Below are 13,499 nucleotides of genomic sequence, written 5' to 3'. Positions count from 1 at the left end.
TTTGGGTCGTTCTCCATTTTGGACAGTGCTGGTTATACAGCCTAACTGCAGCAGGAAGGAAGGACTTTCGATAGCGCTCCCTCTCACATTTAGGATGAAGTAGCCGGTCACTGACAGTACTGCACATCTTTGTCACGGTCTCATGCATGTGATGGGAATCATTCTGCACCATGTAGCTCACCTTGGCCAGTATCCTCCTGTCGCCTACTTCCTGAACTGGATCAAGGGGGCATCCCAGGACAGAGCTGGCCCTTCTAATCAGTTTGTCCAGCCTATTCCTATCCCTGGTTGATATGCCACTACCCCAGCGCGCCACACCAAAGAAGATGACTGATGCCACAACAGAGTTGAAGAAGGATGCAAGGAGTGCCCCTCTAACTCCGAAGGCTCTCAGCCTTCTGAGCAGATAAAGCCTGCTTTGGCTCTTCCTGTACACTGCATCCAAGTGATGGGCCCAGTCAAGCTTATTATTGAGGATCACACCAAGGTACTTATAGGTGTCGACTATCTCAATGTCATTTCCCTGAATGTTCACCACTACTGGTGGATTTTTGCCCTTGCAAAAGTCCACCACCAATTCCTTGGTCTTCCCGGAATTAATCCTAAGATGGTTCCTCTGACACCACTCCACAAAAGCTTGGTTAGTGTCTCTGTAGTGGTAGTGTCATCAGCTGGTTCTCAGCAGTTCCTCAGCCTTCTTGTACCTTCTGCTACATTTCCAAGTTCAAGCTTTTTGAAATGGTTTTTGGTAATCACTCTGGATCTCCCTGACGACGACCCTAAAGACGACGACCCTGAAGACCACCCCGAAGAAGACGATGACCCCGAAGACCACCCCAAAGAAGACCATGAAGATGACCTGAAGAAGATGACCAAGAGGACAAAGAACAAGAAGACAACCACCAAGATACAGAAGAACAAGAGACAGAAGACCAAGAAGCAGAAGAACAAGAAGCTGCAAAACAAAAAGCAGAAGAGCATTAAGCATAAGACTAAAAATCAGAACAAAAGATATTATCTAAATTATAAGCAGAAGAAGACTAAGCAGTGTATGGGGGTGAATCCGTTCCTCCTCGTGGTGCCCCTGGAAAATACCTGCTGCTGCAGGCAAAACTGAACGGGAACAAATCCTGTTGTAAATCTTTTGTGACAAGCTGAACGGAAGGTGTAATCTTCAAAGTTTTATAGATAACAACTACAGGAATGCCTGTCACAAATAAGAATATGAAGAAGATGAAAATGTAGACTATGAAGAAGAATAATAGATGAATAAGAAGAATATGAAGAATGTAAAAAAAAGAATAATAGAAAGAAGGAGAAGAAGAAGAAGATGAATAAGGTGAAGAAGAAGTTGATGAAAAAGATGCTGCTGCTGAGGATGATGAAGGAGAAAGTGTGGGAGAAGTAAAAAAGAAGGTGAAGAGCATGGAAGTAGTGAAACATAAATATCTGACAAAATACAAAAAAGCTTAACATAGTCAATATCTTTGTAACTCTGAACGCCTTGAAAAAAAAAAAATTAATTCCTGCTATTCCATTTGATTGGGCTAAACCTCTATGCCTTTAATGTCTCCTCCACCTCCCACAATACATTCTACATTATTCTTAGTTGTTTTCCTTCATGTAGAATTAACCTACAAGGAAAGTAAGGGTTTATTTTCATTCTGATATTTGTGTCCCATTGACTTGCATTGGTTTCCGGTATCGGAATCGGCGATATCCGATATTTTTGGGGTATCGGTCTGATCCAATCCGATCCGATATTTCCCGATATCGGAAGGTATCACTCAACACTACTTGTTACCCTTGTGAAAATGAAAAGAATTTGGGGCTAAAAGGGTTAACAAATTGCTGAATGTGGTTTTGAATACTTTGAGTGTGCAGTTTTTAAGATGAGGTATGGTATTATATGGTTTCTTTTTCACATGTATGTCCATCAAATTCACTTTAAAATTTCAGTGGTCCCTCAAAATAACAATCTGTATAAATGTCACTAAAAGAATGAAAAAATCCTGCTAAACTTTATGCCTCTAAGGCTGGTTTCACACTTGCGTTTTTTTGCGCTGCGCTTTTGTGCATACATGGGCATGCGTTTTTTTCCTATACTTAACATGGGTGCGCATTGGTATGCATTTGTATGCATTTATATGCGTATTTTGTGCGCTGCGTTTTTTTTATGGTGTGTGCCCATACTTTCCAGACGCTACATGTTGCATTTTTTGGTCCGCCCAACCACTTTAAAAAAACGCATGTGCACGTATGCGCACGGAATGCGCAAAAAAATAACATTAAAGTCTATGGCAATGCGCACATATGCATTTTTTTGCGCATGCGTTTTTTGAGTCATCATTGTCTAGACACATGTCGAAACCGCCCCCTACACAATCAATATGAGTCTATATAAAAGTAGGTGTCTGCCTGCACTGTACCACAATGCTACAGACAGCCTGGAGAGCAGACAGACTGCAAAAGAAGAGACCATTTTCAATTCAAGCTTCAGCAGCAAGAATGTGAGTATTATTACATCTAATGTACTGTATGTGTGTCCTTTTAAATTGTATTACAGTCATGGCCAAAAGTATTGACACCCCTGCAATTCTGTCAGATAATATTCAGTTTCTTCCTGAAAATGATTGCAAACACAAATTCTTTGGTATTATTATCTTCAATTAATTTGTCTTAAATGAAAAAAACACAAAAGAGAATGAAGCAAAAAGCAAAACATTGATCATTTCACACAAAACTCCAAAAATGGGCTGGACAAAAGTATTGGCACCCTCAGCCTAATACTTGGTTGCACAACCTTTGGCCAAAATAACTGCGACCAACCGCTTCCGGTAACCATCAATGAGTTTCTTACAATGCTCTGCTGGAATTTTAGACCATTCTTCTTTGGCAAACTACTCCAGGTCCCTGATATTAGAAGGGTGCCTTCTCCAAACTGCGATTTTTAGATCTCTCCACAGGTGTTCTATGGGATTCAGGTCTGGACTCATTGCTGGCCACCTTAGAAGTCTCCAGTGCTTTCTCTCAAACCATTTTCTAGTGCTTTTTGAAGTGTGTTTTGGGTTATTGTCCTGCTGGAAGACCCATGACCTCTGAGGTAGACCCAGCTTTCTCACACTGGGCCCTAAATTATGATGCAAAATTTGTTGGTAGTCTTCTGACTTCATAATGCCATGCACACGGTCAAGCAGTCCAGTGCCAGAGGCAGCAAAGCAACCCCAAAACATCAGGGAACCTCCACCATGTTTGACTGTAGGGACCGTGCACTTTTCTTTGAATGCCTCTTTTTTCTCCTGTAAACTCTATGTTGATGCTTTTGCCCTAAAAGCTCTACTTTTGTCTCATCTGACCAGAGAAAATTCTTCCAAAATGTTTTAGGCTTTTTCAGGTAAGTTTTGGCAAACTCCAGCCTGGCTTTTTTATGTCTCCGGGTAAGAAGTGAAGTCTTCCTGGGTCTCCTACCATACAGTCCCTTTTCATTCAGATGCCGACAGATAGTACGGGTTGACACTGTTGTACCCTCGGACTGCAGGGCAGCTTGAACTTGTTTGGATGTTAGTGGAGGTTCTTTATCCAACATCCGCACAATCTTGCGTTGAAATCTCTCGTCAATCTTTCTTTTCTGTCCACATCTAGGGAGGTTAGCCACAGTGCCATGGGCTTTAAACTTCTTGATGACACTGCGCACGGTAGACACAGGAACATTCTGGTCTTTGGAGATGGACTTGTAGCCTTGAGATTGCTCATGCTTCCTCACAATTTGGTTTCTCAAGTCCTCAGACAGTTCTTTGGTCTTCTTTCTTTTCTCCATGCTCAATGTGGTACGCACAAGGACACAGGACAGAGGTTGAGTCAACTTTAATCCATGTCAACTGGCTGCAAGTGTGATTTAGTATTGCCAACACCTGTTAGGTGCCACAGATAAGTTATAGGTGCTGTTAATTACACAAATTAGAGAAGCATCACATGATTTTTCGAACAGTGCCAATACTTTTGTCCACCCTCTTTGTTATGTTTGGTGTGGAATTATATCCAATTTGGTCTTTAGGACAATTCTTTTTGTGTTTTTTCATTTAAGACAAATTAAATGAAGATAATAATACCAAAGAATTTGTGTTTGCAATCATTTTCAGGAAGAAACTGAGTATTATCTGACAGAATTGCAGGGGTGTCAATACATTTGGCCATGACTGTATGTACTAATGCTTTGTATTATTTTTATATGCAGTATGTCTTCTGAATCTAAATATTCACCTTCCCGGCAGGAACTGGCGCAAGCAGACCGTGAGGTGATTATTTTCGTGCGTTTGGTAAGTATATCTGCTGCTTCTCCAAATCTCTAACATTTTTTGTTCTTTTTTCAGACATCGTCATCTTCAGCGGACGCGACTAGTGAGGCGGAGCAGCAGGAGCAGCCAAGCCAAGTCCCGGTGGTGATACGGAATGTAAGTATAAAATGAATTGTAATGTCCCTCTTTTTTTTATTTTTTATCTTCTATCTTTCCTCTTTTATGTACCATTTTAAACTTTTTATTCAGACAAAATTCGAAGATTCTAATGAATGTTTTTTGTCTAGGTTCCACAACTGGATGAAGACGTCTACCTGGATAATGAGCGCCTTATCCGCCTGGTCCAGGAGCATGGCCCTTTGTGGGACAGCCGTGACCAGCTGTAAAAGGACAATGTGGTGACCCAGCAGCTATGGAATGAGGTGGCTGCAACGTTGATGGATGGCTGGGACAGTGCCCCTGCAACCTCCAAAAAGGCGTTTAGTAAGTATTTCCCTGCTCCGTGATGCCGCAGTGACTATTGTCCTTGATGATACTGTTGGGTTTCCTGCTAGATATATTCTAAAAAAAAATAAATAAATAAAAAAAAAAAAATAAAAAAAAAAAATTATTTTGATCAAAATTATGTTTACTAAATACCCTTATTATCATTACCTTTATGCATTATTTGCAGTATACATTTTTTACTTTTTAGTTCAGGATATTTGTGTTTAGATATATTCTAGCAGGAAACCCAACAGTGTCATCTGGCTCAACAGTGATTGCTTTTGGGTATTGTATTGCTGTATTGTGGCGCATTGATTCTTGTTCGTGATGGTACTGTGGGGTTTCCAGCTAGATATATTCTAGCAGGAAACCCAACAGTGTCATCTGGCTCAACAGTGACTGCTTTTGGGTACTGTATTGCTGTATTGTGGCGCATTGACTCTTGTTCGTGATGGTACTGTTGGGTTTCCTGCTAGATATATTCTAGCAGGAAACCCAACAGTGTCATCTGGCTCAACAGTGACTGCTTTTGGGTATTGTATTGCTGTATTGTACCGCATTGACTGTTTTTACTGATGGCACTGTTGTGTTTACTAATAGTATACTGTATATCGTGCATCATACACAATTGTTAAATATTTTTTGTTTGTTTTTCCAACAGTGGACAAAGTCCGAACACGTTGGCGCTCGATCAAGGACCGCTTCAACACTGATGTTCATGCTGAGGGGCAGCTTCACAGTGGTTCAGCGGCAAGGCCCAGAACAAAATACCGGTACTATAGAGATTTGGAGTTCCTAAGACCGGTCCTTGCCACTAGAGCGTAAGTATTTTAATTTTTTGGTTTTTATTTTTATTAATCTGTGCATTTCTATTCCACAGCTAATGCTTCTTGTAAATGCATGATAGTAATGTTTTTCCTTTCTTCCACAGCATCTGGAGCAGCACCCTGCAACCTGTCCCTGGAGCGGTCCTTCATCTGTCGACCTCGGACCGGTCTCAGCCATCCCACAGCCAGGAAGCACCTTGCACGTCAGCAACACGGACAGCTGCTGATCAGGAAGCTGGTCAATCAGGTGTTTCCCTGCCCCAGGTCTCTGCCACTGGTTATGCGGGCACTACCCGCCAGCGGCAGAGGGCCTTGAATAGGAATGTCTTGCCCGAGTTTATGCACTTGAGCGAGGCCTTTAATTCCAGCCTCAAGTCGCTGTCAGACAGAGTGGAAAGCGGTTTTTCACTCATGGAACGTGGTTTTAACCACATGGAACACCGCTTCCACTCTCTCGAACAGCACCTTGACCATCTGGAGGCCGACCTCAACAGACCAGCGCACCATTTTTTTAGTAAAATTCAAAAGGGCATAGCGGAACACCTTAGTCCTGAGCAACAGCTGAGTGTGTTGCAGGCCTGCAACAATGCTTTCTTGCAGGCTATGCAGCAGAATCGGTACGGACAGCAGTCAGTGGTGTCATTTCCAACTGTGCCACCATTGACTCGCTTCACCTCACTACCGACTTGTGCTGAAAAATAAATTTACATTTCTGGTTTACCATAATAAAGTTTGATTAATATTTCTTTTATCACCTTCACACACTGCGCCGTACACACAATGCGCCTTACACTTTACAAGGTGTCAAAAAAAGTGATTTGAGGATGGTCTGTTTTACCATCCTCACTTCACTTATTGTGATACTAGGCCGGGGGATTATAGATATACCTTGTAATTAACCACATCCTATATTAAGTGTGTGTTGAATAAAATGATGGGTAAAATACCCATCATATATACAATACCCAGGCCTTGCATCATAAATATTTATCAAAGCTGGGCACGTTATTATTGTATTGGAGTGTAAAAAGACATAGTGTACTCGGTAGAGGTATCAAAACAGGGTTTTTTTTATTAACATACACAAAAGAAAACATTTTTACACCATTTGATCCTGCCAGTCCACCCGTCCTACATCAGAAATAAAGTAGGCCGCAAATTGGTCCCTCATTTGGCCAACTTCAACGGATGACCTGAGAGGGTGCTGAGTGAATTCAGGCAATGGGTTAGGAGCAGCATCATCGAGTTCAAAGGTTGGGTGCTCATTAGCCATCACAAAATTATGTAGAACCACACACGCCTTTACCACCTCATCCACTGTTTCAAGTTTCAGATTAATGGCTGTGCCGAGAAAGCGCCATCTGGAGACAAGAATCCCAAAAGCACACTCTACAGTTCTTCTGGCCCTGGTCAGCCTGTAATTAAAGATTTTTTTTGTGTGGTCCAAGTCACGGCTGGAGTAGGGTTTGAGCAGGTTTTGACACATCTGGAATGCCTCATCACCAACCATTACAAAGGGCTGAGGCGGAGCTTCAGTGTGGGGAAGAGGCCGTGGCATGGGGAAATTAAATTGGTGGCCATACAACCTCCGGCCCATGTCAGAGTTCTTAAAAGCCTGAGAGTCATTCCCACGGCCAAATGCCCCAATGTCCACTGCAACAAACATACAGTCTGCATCCGCAATGGCCATGAGTACTGTAGAAAAGTACTTTTTGTAGTTATAGTACTCCGATCCAGTTCTTTTAGGTTTGATTATCGGTATGTGTTTCCCATCAACAGCTCCCAAACAGTTGGGGAAATTGCAGACTGTCCAGAATTTGTCAACTATTTCCTTCCACTTTTCAGCGGTGGGCAGGGGCATAAATTGTGGACAAAGAACGTTCCAGAGAGCCCGGCAGGCGTCCGCAACAATTTCAGACAAGGTGGAGATTCCAATACGGTACTGGAAGTGTAGTGAAGATAGGGTCTCTCCAGTCGCCAGGAATCTGTGAAACAGAGAAAGAAGTAAAATTAATATTTCTGTATATGGTTTTTTAAAACAATAAAATAAAATAAAAATTTAGTACATTGAAGAAAAATAATTAGGCCAGTATTGGAATAGTACATATCACAAAAAAAATTATGCAGGCCCCCTCTTGGTTTTTAAATATTACATACCGTAATGTGACCAGGAGCCGTTCCTCAGGAGGAATCGCACGACGGAGCTGTGTGTCCTGTCTCCGGATGTATTCTTGCACACGAGCCAGCAAATCCCTGAAGCTTTCTTGGGACATCCAGATGTAATCTGTAAATTTCTCCGGGTTTGCCTGTAGCTCGCTGTAGAGGGTGTGGTACGCCCCACGGCTCTCCCAGAGTTCAACAATCGGATGTATCCACAAACGCCACCGCTGCCGTCTTCGCTGTCTCTCTCTCTTCCTTTGTTCATGGCAAGCAACTGCATATGCCTGAGCCATCGCGATGTCCAAATCCAAGTTGAAGTGAAAACTCTTCCAGCGCAGATCCATGTTGACACAAGAAAAAGCAAGCAAATGTGAAGAATACGGCTGTAGACAGGGTTTATATAAAGAATTATCATAACACACACCCACTGATGTCCCATTGGTGGTGTGTGTTGCAAGATTCTTATCTAAAAAATTTTCTGTGAAGACAAACAATATGCACAAAAAACGCAAACGCATTGAAAACGCACCCATACAAATGCTGCATTTTTTTACTTCATGCACACAAAAATGCTACAAAAAACGCAGCGCTTATAAACGTTTGTATGCGTTTTTTCAATGCGTTTATGTGCGCAAAAAACGCAGCGCAAAAAAACGCAAGTGTGAAAGTAACCTAACATACTAACACAAAAAGTCATCTCAAAATGTATGCTGATGTAAAGTAGACATTTGGTAAGTGTCACTATTTAACTATTTTATGTCATGAAACTATCTTTTAAGGTTCTAAAAATTGAAAGTTCAGAAATAGCAAATTTTAAAAAAAGTTTCATAAATTTTCAGATATTTTCATAAATAATTGCAAATCATATTGCCCAAATTTTACCAGTAAAATAAAGTACAATATGTCATGAAAAAAATAAATCTCAGATCAATGACATATGTAGATGCAGTTCAGATTTATAAGCATATAAAGTTCACAAGTCAGAATTGAAAAATTTAGATGGGTCAGGAAGGTAAAAACTGGCTTTGGCGGGAAGGAGTTAAGGATCACCAAAGTGTTATGATTTTATCCAGTTAGATTTTCACTACCCTTCAAGGTCACAAAAGCGTAATCTACAGCTGGTTTTACAAATTGGAAATTGGGAAGACTCACTGTTAGCATTGAAATCTGCAGCTATAAAATACACTAACAGATCTGCAAGGGTTAAATTGTTTGAAAAGTAAGAGGTGAATTTTATTTACTTTTGATCGCTAAATTCAGTAAAAATCTAGAAAAAAAATCCATCACGTACAGTTTTTTCACAAACCCTGACTCCATAGGCTTTTTCTTGCACCACCTTTGGTGGGTGATTTTGGTGCTATTAGATGGGTTAGAAATTAATGGACCCTGTGCTGTGATTGGCTGCTGTGGGCATTGAAGATTTCATTAACCGAGCTTCCAGAGTTTCTACGTATCCATAGCATTCAATCATAGCATATCTTTCATTTTACCTCAGCAGTATAATAAATTAAAGTAGCACTGTGATTGGCTGTTATGTGCAGTAAAGACAGATTTTATATTAGAAAGTGTTCATAAGAGTGTGGTGGTGCACTTACCATGATTCCTTTCAGGACCTAGCAGTTGTGGGGGATTAAGCTTCTGTTTCTAACAACATGATCGAAATGGCTACAAGGAGGTATTGCAATTCACCCAACAACTTTCGCTATATTTGCGGTTGTTTTTTAGTGAAAAAACAATGAAGGAACATTACGGACTTCATTAGAAAAGTGTATTATGCGTACTTTGATGTAAAACTATTTGATCAGGACAAGTCCTGGGCTCCACATGTAGTGTGTTCTGTTTGTGCAGAAGAACTACAACAGAGGTCTAAAGTGAAGAAAGAGAGCTTTCATTTTGATATGCCTATGCTCTAGAGGAAACCACAAATTCAGAGTGTTGACTGCTAACTTTGTACATGCAAAGCTGAGGGATTCAAACTTAAAAATAAGAAGGAAACTATATATACATGAACCTACCGTTAGCGATTTGCCCTGTGCCTCACAGTGCAGGAATATCTGTCCCTTCACCTCCAGAGAAATTTGAATACACACCTGATTCAGAAGGTTCAGAACATGAAAAGAAAGTTTCTCAAGAAACTTGACATCAATGATGGTTAATATGATCTGAAAGTTCTCTGTTTGCTCCTTGGGGAGCAAAGAGGATACATGAAGCACCAATTTTTTTGTGTGATTGGGACAGCTGGGTTAGGACTCATCACAGGAGCCAAAAAAGTTGGCCAACAGGAACATCTTTGCAACCTGGACTCAAGAACATACAGTGACATGTAAAAGTCTGGACACCCCTGTTCAAAATTAGTGTCACAGTGAACAGTTAAGCAAGATAAAGATGAAATGATCCTTAAAAGGCCTAAAGTTAAAGATGACACATTTCCTTTAAATTTTGGCCAAAATACAAATTATATACAGTATATATATATATATATATATATATATGTACACACACATATTGTATATATATACAAATATATATATATATATACACACACACACATTATATATATAAATATATATATATATATATATAAGAGCCGCGTGGCTCTTAAAACCCGATGTTTACGTTGGATACCAGCGTAACACTGGTTTCCAAGGTAAACATCGGGTTTCTAAGAGCCGCGCGGCTCTTAGAAACCCAATGTCTACGTTGGATACCAGTGTGCAGTGTCGGTGATCACCGGCTACCGCTGCCACACGCAGCGATGTGCGCTGGCCAGCGGGAGACCAGCGATGAAAAAACGGCCCAGGACGATCCAGCACGATCAGCAATACCCGGCGGGGGGGGCAGTCGCTGCTGGATGTAACACACAGCGATATCGCTGGAGAGATCGCTGATGTGTCATAAAATCAGCGATCTCGCCAACGATATTGCTGTGTGTAACGGGGCCTAAAGACTTTGCAGGTTCTGGAATTGTGGTACATTTTTCAACTGTTCAGAGACACAAGTCCTCTGGACCGATGAGGTTATAATACAATTCTTTAGCCACAACGATCAAAGATGTGTGTGGAGAAAAAAAGGGCACAGAATTTTAGGAAAAGAACATCTTGTCAACCATTAAGCATGGGGTTGGATCAATCATGCTTTGTGTTGCAACCAATGGCAAGGGGAACAATTCACGGGTAGGGGAAAGAATGGATTCAATGAAGTTTCAACAAATTCTTGATGCAAACATAACACCATCTGAAAAAGCTGAAGCTGAAAAGAGGATGGCTTCTACAAATATATAATGATCCTAAACACAAAATTCAGCAACAGAAGTAAGCAAAAGAACATCTAAACAAGCCTCATACATTTTGGAAACAAGTCCTGTGGACCGATGAGGTTAAAATAGAACTCTTTAGCCACAATGATCAAATGTATGTGTGGAGATAAAAGGGCACAGAATTTCAGGAAAAAAAATTACAACAACTATACGGGTGGATCAATCATGCTTTGGAGTTGTGTTGTAGCCAATGGCACATAGAACATTTCAAAGGTAGAGGGAATAATGGATTTAAATATATTTCAACAAATTCTTGATGAAAACATTACATCATCTGTAAAAAAACTGAAGTTGAAAAGAAGAAGGCTTCTACACATGGATAATAATCCTAAACATACATCAAAATCCACAATAGACTACCTCAAAAGGAGCAAACTGAAGGTTTTACAATGGCCCTCATAAGGTTCCCCTAATCGGAACATCATTGAAAATGTATGGCTAGACCTCAAAATATTAAATATTTAAAAAACACCTTCCCAGTAAAAAAATGGTGAATACCAAAAATTTAAAAAGACCTATATTAAGATCCTACACCACCCTACAATAGGCCTATTCTGTATCTGCCTATCTGTGTAGGTTAGCACCCTAAAAAACTATTTTTTGGTGCCCCTACTCAACGAGGACTGCCCCTCACTCCCCTATCCATCCCTATCAATATAGGTGGGAAAACAATTTATCGATAGTGCAGAGATGAAGAAATAGAAATGCCCTAGGGTTATTCATGTAGGTATACTTAATAAAAATGAAAACATGGATAATAAACAAATAAATCCACATCATGTTAAGGTCATACCAAAAAACATAGCCTGGATTATCCAGCATCATGGTATCCGGCATTCTTGGCATCTACGTTATCTTCTAGACCTCCTGATGACCCATTACAGTGGGTAAAGGCGTTGGGGTGTATCTGCTCATGATAAGTCAACAATGTTTATGCCTTTAGTATTTGACTTATGTTTGGTCTTTTGACAATAGGTGGGACAGGTGTATCATGTACATCGGGCTATGTTTTTTGTTGTTTGGGGTGCCAACCTCGACAGATAGGTAGATACAGATTAGGCCTATTGTAGGGTGGTGTAGGATCTTAATATAGGTCTTTTTTCATTTTTTGGTATTCACCATTTTTTCACTGGGAAGGTGTTTTTTTAAAAAATATTTAACATTAAAAGTTTTTTTAAGGGAATATATGTTAACTACTTTATGTTTATTCCTTGACTGAATATTTTTTTAGTTCATTAACTAGACCTCAAAATAGCAAAGCATGCAAGACAACCCAGGAATCTCACAGAACTGGAAGAATTCTCCAAGGAAGAATGAATGATCATCCCTGAAACAACAATTTAAAAACTCTTGTCTGGTTACAAAATGTGTTTATAAGCTGTGATGCTTTCAAAAGAGGGTTTACAGGGTACTAACTTTTGCATTGGTCAATTTTCCTTTTTGTCATTTTTAAAATGTAATAGATAAAAATATATATTTTTGCCAAAAACACAAAGGAAATGTGTCATCTTTACCTTTAGGCCTTTTCAAGATCATTTCATCTTCAACTCGCTTAACTGTTCACAATAACAGCAATTTTGACCAGGGGTACCCAAACTTTTACATGCCACTGTAGTAGCAGAAATTTTAGCTTATCCCACTAAAGTACTCCTGCCACCACTTCACATTAAGCTTGAAATGATGAAGCAGTTTGTTAAAGCTTTACTTACAGAAGGAGAGACTTTTAAGTACATGTGTACCAAGTTTCAGGAACTATACAAAGCTTAACTGAAGGAAGGCATTTTTGTGGGTCCGGATATTTAGAAACTCATGAAGGACAATGTGTTCAAAACAAAAATTAAAGCTTTCAGAAAAGGGTTTGGGAGTCTTAAAAGAGTTTCTATAGAAGTCATGAAGAAATTTCTAGATAACAACAAAGATCCAAAATTTAAGTCCATCGTGGAGAACATGTTGAAACTTTTCAAAGCCTTGTGTTGTCTGATGAATTTGAAGTTACATTTTTTACTTTCCAATTTGAACTTTCCTGAAAACCTTGGTGCCGTTAACGAAGCGCACGGAGAAAGATTTTATCAGGATATCAAGGAAATGGAACGACGATACCGTGGTAGATGGAATGTGAACATGATGGGGGACTACTGCTGGATGCTTCACAGAGAAGATCTGCAGGTCTTCTATAAGAGAAAAAGTATCAAGGGAAGCTTTGAAGAGAAAAGGAAAAGGCACAATAATTTATTTCCAAAAAGTTGCAGAATGAATGTTAAATACATTTTTATGTATAATATTGTGTAAATTTTTAGCTACAATAAATATTTTCTTGTTCATCATGCTTGTACGTAATTTCACACGCATTTTGTGCAAAATACATGGTTAAAAATAAAAGTTTTTTTTTTTAAATCAGAGCCTATTAAAAAATAA

The 13,499-nt window shown here is 39.8% G+C and overlaps 1 protein-coding gene across 9 annotated transcripts in view; it reads right to left on the bottom strand.

Annotated features, from left to right (window-relative positions):
• ADAM23 (ADAM metallopeptidase domain 23) overlaps positions 1-13,499 on the bottom strand; it is an 889,186-nt gene that overhangs the window by 548,021 nt on the left and 327,666 nt on the right. The window lies entirely within an intron of this gene.

The sequence above is a fragment of the Dendrobates tinctorius genome, unplaced genomic scaffold (assembly GCF_039654945.1).
Source record: "Dendrobates tinctorius isolate UK_male_01 unplaced genomic scaffold, ASM3965494v1 ptg000125l, whole genome shotgun sequence".
Taxonomy (NCBI): domain Eukaryota; kingdom Metazoa; phylum Chordata; class Amphibia; order Anura; family Dendrobatidae; genus Dendrobates; species Dendrobates tinctorius.
This window is presented reverse-complemented; position numbering and strand designations above follow the sequence as displayed.